The sequence below is a fragment of the Canis lupus genome, chromosome 18, assembly GCF_011100685.1.
Source record: "Canis lupus familiaris isolate Mischka breed German Shepherd chromosome 18, alternate assembly UU_Cfam_GSD_1.0, whole genome shotgun sequence".
Taxonomy (NCBI): domain Eukaryota; kingdom Metazoa; phylum Chordata; class Mammalia; order Carnivora; family Canidae; genus Canis; species Canis lupus.
In genome coordinates this window covers 1,367,173-1,375,601 of record NC_049239.1, presented here as the reverse complement: position 1 = coordinate 1,375,601, position 8,429 = coordinate 1,367,173, and the positions used below count along the sequence as shown (strand labels likewise).

Genomic DNA, 8,429 nt, shown 5'->3' with positions numbered 1-8,429 from the left:
TAGTTGGTGACAATGATCAACAAATGCAAAGCCCAGCAGGGATTGTTCGATGGGTTGAGATTGAGTTTGTCATTGACATCTTTCCATCTTCTGTGGATTTGAACAAGGGAGGCCGCTTTTCACAATTCGTCATAGTCATATTTCAAAATAATTTCTTGAGCATGAGCGTACAAAGGGTAGTCATTCCTATGGTAAAGATTCATTAAAGGAAATAATTATTTTTAAGAATAAAAACATAATCTAGGGTTAAAGAGTTCACGTTCTAGCATTTGTTTGGATCTTTATAAATTGTAAAGTGTTACATAAATGCTGGATTTTATTTAATTCAGATACTAATTTGGCCTTTTTACCAAGCCTGCTGCTAATTGCTTTACAAGAACCGAATGCCTGCCATCAAAAAGAAAATACAAGCAATCAGGCGCTGTGTGAGCATAGCAGGTGCAGGAAACAGAACATAATAGATGATGCCTACCCACCAGCTCCTTCCTACAAAGACAGACTTTCAAGCTCCGTTTGTGATAGTCCAATATTTCTGTGGATCTGTTTTGATGCCAGGGTGCCCAGCCCAGGAGCAGATTTGCTTAATTGGGATTATGTATCTGTTGTCTTAAAACACCCATCTAGAGGGACACCTGGATGGTTCAGTCAGTTGAGGTCATGATCTCAAGTCCTGGGATTCCCAGGGTCCCTCTGCGCTCTCTCTAATAAATGAATAAAAAATCTTCAAAAAACAAAACCCAAAAAACATCAATCTGGAGGAAGTGCTAATGCTACAGGCAAATCAAATAACATATATAAAAGTGATTTTAAAACTAGTAAGTCATTATCCAAATATTAATTATTGTCACAACTATTACTTTCAAAATAGTTTTGGTTCCTGAACTCTATCCTCAGATTCTTCTTCTTAGCATCTAAATTTAAAACTCAACTGTTGAAATTGAATAATTGAACTATGTTACAGTATCTTTTTTTTAAATGATTAATTGATTGATTGATTGATTTAGAGACAGAGAGGGGGAGGGGCAAAGGGAGAGGGAGAGAGAGAGAGAATCCCAAGTGGACGCCCCACTGAGTGCAGAGCCTGATGCAGGGATTGATCTCAGGACCCTGAGAACATGACCTGAGCTGAAATCAAGAATTGGATACTCAACCGATTGAGCCACTTGTGTTCCCCTGACTGTGTTGGATTTTCTGAACAATGACCATACCATCGCTTTTTTTTTTTTTTTTTGGTTCAAGTTTTCATGGTAATAGAATTGTCACTTACACAATAATAGTTGTTTTCCACCAGAGAAAAATTCTTTAATTATTCTCTGCTCTGTCCTAAAAGAAGCCAGATTGTACAAAATATTGCAAAGGAGCACTTCCTTGGTTTCCCCTTGTCCTCCAAAGGTCACAGCCTGCGTTTTGCACTTAGAGTCTATTTTAATAAATGGATTAAGAGAAAATGATAAGACGTGGGGAAAGATGTACATGTTAAAGATTTGTGAGAAAACAGATTTGTTTATCACAAAACTATTCATAATAGCAAAGTATCAGAAGCAACCTCTTTATCTCGTTTATACGGATTGAATAAAACTTGATGTATCCATATAGTAGAATGTTATATAGTGATCCAAATATTTATGGGGAATTTTTATGAGATTATATTCATGGTATGATTTTCAGTGAAATAGTAGTAGTCAGGATTATCCATCCATTAGGATTTCAATTTCATGTAAGAGTTTGGCAAAAATACTGGATGGAATGCATATAAAAATATTTCAGTGGTTCTCTGAGTGGTGATGTGTAGGTGTTTTAAGATATTATTTTTTATACTTTTCTATTTTTCCTAAATTGCCAACAGTGATTACAAATTTTGTTACTGTTGGTACAAAAGAATAATGTTTTATTGAACATACAAAGACCTTCCTTTAAGACAGGCAACAAACAAATCCAGGTGACAACCCGAATCTTAAAACTGTGATTGGGACATGGCTACATTCACTCACTGACGTGTCTTCTGATGATGCTCTGTGCGCAACTGCAGAGCTGCATAGCTGCAGCAGAGATCACATGGCCTACTCAGCCAAAAGGTACTTACTACTTGAACCTTTGCAAGGGGAAGTGTGCTGCTCCCAGTTCTATGCTGTCATGCTGCTTTAATCTCTCCTAGCCATTCTCAAAGCCACATCTGAGAAACCATCTGGTGTTTAGCATTTGCCACCGTATGGTTGACCTTATACCCGGAATTGCCGTCAATGTTTCTGCTGGTACAGAGGCTGCTGCAGACTTATTTACTACCCCTAGGCTACCACTTCCCCATGGCAGCACCACATTGGCTTCCCTAAGCCCTGATGAGTTGAGTGAGCCTCTTCAGTTTCTCTTGAAACCCTTACACATATTTTTTGGGGGGCTGTGTCTATCTTGAGACAGCCCCACTCATGTGCCCTCATCTGTGCTCCCTACTCATTGGCAGTGACTTTCCCATTCACCAGGCATGCACACAGATATGAATTATTCTTCAGCTTAAAAACAAAAACAAAAAATAGGAACAACAAAGCCACAAACCAAGAAGCAAAGTTTGCATGACCTACTAGACACTCACCTACATAACTCAAACATGTTCCAAGAACTTTCTATATATTATTCGTTTAAGTCGTCCTGAGGACTGTGATGAGTTTCATGCTATATTATGGATTTCCTGAGTTGCTAGTGATAAATCACATCTCTGAATATTAATGTCATGAAGTCAAGAGCTTACCTTGTCTGCTGACACAGAGATTTAAGTCTCACATGAATGAGCTCAGGGCTGTAGCCTCCCTCTGAGGGGCCTCTCCAGCTCACCTTTCTGCCTCATAAGCCCCTCTTTCCAGGTATCTGTAGCAAAGATCCCTCTTTTCCATGTGACTCTGGCTCAATCCTTAACAACCAAGAATCCTGACCTTTCCCATTTGACTTAGGCAAGCTTGTATTTTGTGTATACTACTTCACATTTCATTGTGGGTCACCTTCTTGGGTCTGTCATGGCCAAAGGTCCCTATGGTTCAGTTGTTCTTATATCATATTATGATAAATCCAGTTGGGTATTTGGGATACTGACCCATTGATCCATCAGATTAGGATCTGATAAGGTTGTCATTCTCCTTCAGATTGATTTTGTAATGTTGTGTCCTCCCCTCTCAAACCCAGGGAAGGTATTTTTACAGCTTTAGTCTTCCCTTGTGTGCATCAGTTCTTAAGGGCTTTTCTCTTGAGAGAGCCCCTCCCACCACTATACAGTTCAATTAGAATTTTGCTTATGCATTCAAAATTCTCCAAGACGTTGGATTATAGTCATTATTTGTCAGATAAAATGGAGCTGAGTATGTGTTTTGAGCTTTGTCAATATTATCAGAAGAAGAATCAGAGGAAGCTATCAGAAGAGAGTAGAAAATATTCAGAGAAGCTCAGCATCACCCCAACAGGCAGCCTGTGCTAAAGCCTGTTCTCAATTCGAGTGTGTTCCCGGTTGTAGATGCTGAGCCTCAAGGTCCTCTTATGGTGGCCATTCTTTCCACACAGTCCTTTAGATACCAAGAAAGTTTCCTTCCCCAAGGACAGCAGATTTTTACACACCCTAACCACAGCCAACTTTATCACAGATCTCCCTTGGGAAGAGAACAGAAACATCACTGAATATGTATTTTATTTCCAGATTGAATGCAATTCACTCACCTACACTCCTAAGCCATTAATCACCTTTATGTGATTTTTTTCTTCTTCTTTTTTCTTTCTTGCAAGAAGTGATGTGGCTGCATCCATCATTTAAAAGTCCACCTTCATAAATCTGAGCATGGACATCACGTTCAGAGACAAACATCCCGACTAACATGCAAAATGGGGGCATCATTTTTCTGAAGCCAGGGGAACCCTGTATTCCCTGCTGTTTGCTGCTCTTGCAATGGGCATGACTGCATGTATCTCCTTCTCTAGTACTGAGCATAAGTCATGTTTTTGTCACATGAGTCACTCACTTTTAGGCTATCTTCTGACTACCACCACCCTCACCTCAGAGTCATTGCCCACTTTAGGAAGGAATGTCAGGGTTGACTGTGCCATGCAAGGGCCTTCTCTGCGCTCACTTCTGTTGCAATGAGAAGCTAACCAAGGGTTCCTTTCTGAGGTTCATGCCAGGAGATGTTTGACTGGTTTGCTCAGCCTCAAATGGAACAGATGGAGGGACATGGTCCCTGAGGAAAACAAAAACTGATATTCCTTGAGAGGAAAGCTCCTCCCCCAGAAGGAACCAGTCTAGGAACCAGTCTTCTTTTATTTTATTGTTTTTAAATATGTATGTATGTATGTATGTATGTATGAGAGATAGAGAGCAGGAGTGGGGGTAGGGACAGAAGGAGAGGGAAGGAATCTCAAGCAGACTCCACACTGACTGCAGAGCCTGAGGCAGAGCTCAGTCTCATGGCCCTGAAATCATGACCTGAGCCAAAATCAAGAATCGAAAGCTCAACCAACTGAGCCACCCATGTGCCCCTAGGATGACATTTTAGTATTTCTTACTTTACCATTTTAAGCTTTGTGGAACAGAAATATTGTCAATGAGCTTACTGACATTTTTAGGAAGGTGGTGTGGCTGGATTCAACAAGGAAAACTGGCTGAGCTGGGCACATGTTGGCAATATGAGCTGTGACTCAAGTACTCATTGAACTTGGGGCTTGGCCTTGAACGCAGCTTATGGGTCACTCACTTTCCTCAGAATCCTAAAACTGGCCAAGCCTGAGGGAGGTTGACTAATGTTAAATAAACTCTTGACAAGAAGAATCTTGCACAATAGATACCAGTTTGTTCATGTGCAATGAAGAATAAAATGGTCAAGGGATTACATTTTCTTGGGAAATGCTGTAATGGTGCCTTTCCTCTGAAGATAGTAGGCAGTATAGAGAAGCTGGTGCAACAGGGGGTGCTTCTGGAGTTCAGAACTGAGCTGATTTTGTTGACTGGGCTGACTTCATGCTTCTACATTCATAGTAGCAGAATGTTTTCTTCCAGGACCAGGGCATGCTCAGCTCCGTGGCCAGGCACCTCCCCTCCCATGATGGGAGACATGTGGGAGTCTATACAGTCTGCTTTCCCCGCACTGCATCTCCAACAATTTTGTTGCTAACCAACCTGCCTTTTTTTTTCTCAAAGATTTTATTTATTTATTTGAGAGAGAGAGAGAGATAGAGAATGAGCCAGGGAAGCAGCAGGCAGAGGGAGAGGGAGAAGTCAACTCCCCACTGAGCAGGGAGCCTGACATGAAGCTCGATCCCAGGACCCTGGGATCATGACCTGAGTTGAAGGCAGGCACTTCACCGACTGAACCCCCTCCCACCCCACCCCCACCTGCCTTTTCATGGATCCCATTTCCCAACTAAATTCAATAATATCTCAGTCAGGTGTTTTTTTCTCTGAACTCAGTCTCATTGTGTGAATGTGTATGTTGTTGTCCTGATCTCATAGAAATTCATTTACTGTAATTCTCAAATGATAGTCTTAGGACATATTAAAGATCACAGAGTGGGGGGTGCAGGCAGGGGGAGGATTTATGGCCACCTCAAATTATAAGCTTCTCTCATAGCAGAAAGGAGAAAATGCACACCTGGGCTCCTCACTCCTCCACCCCAGGCAAAGTTTAGAGTATGTGCACCTTGTCTTCACTGTTACTTCATTTTTCTTTCTATACTGCTTCTCTCTGTCTCTGTAGTTCCTAAGTTGATTCCATTTAAATCCTCTCTCTTCTCTCTGGATTATTCTGACTGTTCCTGAGACACTTAGTTTCTAAAATTACTTCCCCCTCTTCCTTAATGTCAATATCCACCAATGAAATCTTTCATTCCCTTAATAGAGTATTAGGAAAAAAAGTCAGTTTGATTGTGATGACATAGGGTGAGTTCAAGATGATCAGCTATATTCAATCCAGGATTTAACAGGAAAGATGCAAAGACAGTGGGCCAGTGGAAAGGCTGATGAGATGGATTTAGAAAGCGTGAGTTTTTTGATTACTTGGTGGATTGTTATTAATTCACTTCTATCTGTGTCCTAGGATGAGGTGATGCAGTAGGATCATGAAAAAAACTGAAAGAACTGCTCGTGTTCAACATCACATTAGAGTCCTACCTATTCCAGTAAGACAAGAATAGGAAATAAATGGCATGCAGATGGGAAAGGAAGAAACAAAAGTGTCTATTCTTACCTTATAGGATTGTCTATATAGAATCGATCAAAAATTCCTTGGAACTGTAAGTGATTATAGCAAGGTGGCAAGAGACAAGGATGATGCATATCAATCTATTTTCTATATACTGGCAATGAATATTGGAATTTGAAATACAAAACACAATAATAATAAACATTGAAATATTTAGGTCAGATCTTACAAAATATGTACAGGATCTATATACAGAAAGGTACAAAACTTTGATGAAAGAAATCAAATAAGATCTAAGTAAGTGGATAGATATCTGATGTTCACAGATGAGAAGAGTCAGTATTAACATGCCAATTATTCTGAACTTAATCTATAGATTCAATGCAATCCTAATTAAAATTTCATCAAGCTATTTTGCATACATTGACAAACAGATACTAAGGTTTATAGGAAGATGCAAAAGACTTAAAATAGCCAACATATGATTCTATAAGAACAGAATCAGCAGGCTGACACTACTTGACTTAAAGGCTTCCTGTAAAGCTGTAGTGATTGAGACAGAGTAAACAGGGGCATGGTGGGTTAAGCCTCTGACTTGTGATTTTGGTTCAGGCTGGTCTTGGGGTCATGAGATTGAGCCCTGCCTTGGGCTCTGCACTGAGCTTGAAGCCTACTTGAGATTCTCTCTCCCTCTCCATTGTCCCCTCCCCTACTCATGTTCTCTCTCTTTCCCTCCAAAAAAAAAAAAAGAGTAAACAGTTCAATGAGCAGAATAAAGGGCCTCCCAAAAAACAAATAAATATAATCAACATGTCTTTGACAAGGAAGCAAGAGCAATACTGATGAAATAAAGATAATGTTTTCAACAAATGGTGCTGGAACAACTGTGCTTCCAAGATCTTATACTTCTTACAAAAGTTAACTCAAAGTGGATCTTACACCTACATGTAAAATGCAAAACCATAAAATATCTAGAAGAATACACAGGAGAAATATCTATGTAGCCTTGGTCTTGGTGATGAGTATTTGGTTTGGGTTTTTGTGTGTGTGTGTGTTTTCTCATATAAGATGAAAAGCATAATCCATGAAGAGTATGGATTAGCTGAATGTTATTAAAATTAAAAACCTCAGTTCTGTGAAAAAACATTTTTAAAAGAATGAAAAGACAAGCCACACTTGGGGAGAAAATATCTTCAAAATACCTATCTCATAGCCAAAATATATGAAAAGTTCTTAAAAGCCAACAACAGGAAATCAAACAACCCATGTAAATAATGGACAAATATCTGAGCAAGCATCTCATCAATAACAACATATGGATGACATATATGCATAAGAAGAGATGCTCAATAACATTTGTTCCTAGAGAATTGCAAATTAAATTAACACTAGCACTTATTAAAATAGTCGAAATCCAAATGCTATTTAGGACATGGGGTAACAGGAACTCTCACTCAGGTAGTGGCCTGGTTTTCTGCCTTTGTCTTCTTGTCATTGAGGCTGCTTTGCTCTTGTCAGTCTCTGGCCTGCAGTCTGCTTGAGACCAAGCACGTGCCTCCATATAAGTTGCAGAGTTCTGATGGAGAGATATTTGAAGTTGATGTTGAAATTGCTACACAGTCTGACTATCAAGACCATGTTGGAAGACTTGGGAATGGATGATGATGGAGATGATGACTCATTTCCTCTACAAAATGTTAATGCAGCAATACGAAGAGAGGTCATTCAGTGGTGCACCCACCACAAGAGTGACTCCCCTTTTCCCAAGGATGTTGAGAACAAGCAAAGGCAGACAGATGGTACCCCTGTTTGGGACCAAGAATTCCTGAAAATGGACCAAGAAACACTTTTTGAACTTACTCTGGCTGCAAATAATTAGGCATCAAAGGTTTTCTTGATGTCAGATGCAAGACTGTTGCCAATATGATCAAGGGGAACACTCCTGAAGAGGTCTACAAGATCTTCCATATGAAAAGTGACTTTACTGAAGAAAGGGAATCCCAGGTGTGCAGAGAGAACCAGTGGTGTGAAGAGAAGTGAAATGTTATGCCTGATGCTGTAACACTGTCAGGACTGTTCCAAATGCTAGTTGCACTGTTCTGCTTATAATTGTTAATATTAGACAAATGCAGCAGCAAGTCCGTTCTTTTTAGCTGAATGGTGTCCTCCTTGTATGTGTAGTTTGAGTACAGATTCCAAACTTATGGCTGAGTTTCTTCTCGTATGATCAAAAGTTTTTTTTTTCTTTGCTCTTAATAAAAC

At 39.9% G+C, this 8,429-nt stretch overlaps 1 pseudogene; it reads left to right on the top strand.

Annotated features, from left to right (window-relative positions):
- The first annotated feature begins 7,599 nt into the window (after positions 1-7,599).
- On the top strand, positions 7,600-8,207 carry LOC100687275 (annotated as a pseudogene).
- The last annotated feature ends 222 nt before the right edge of the window (positions 8,208-8,429 follow it).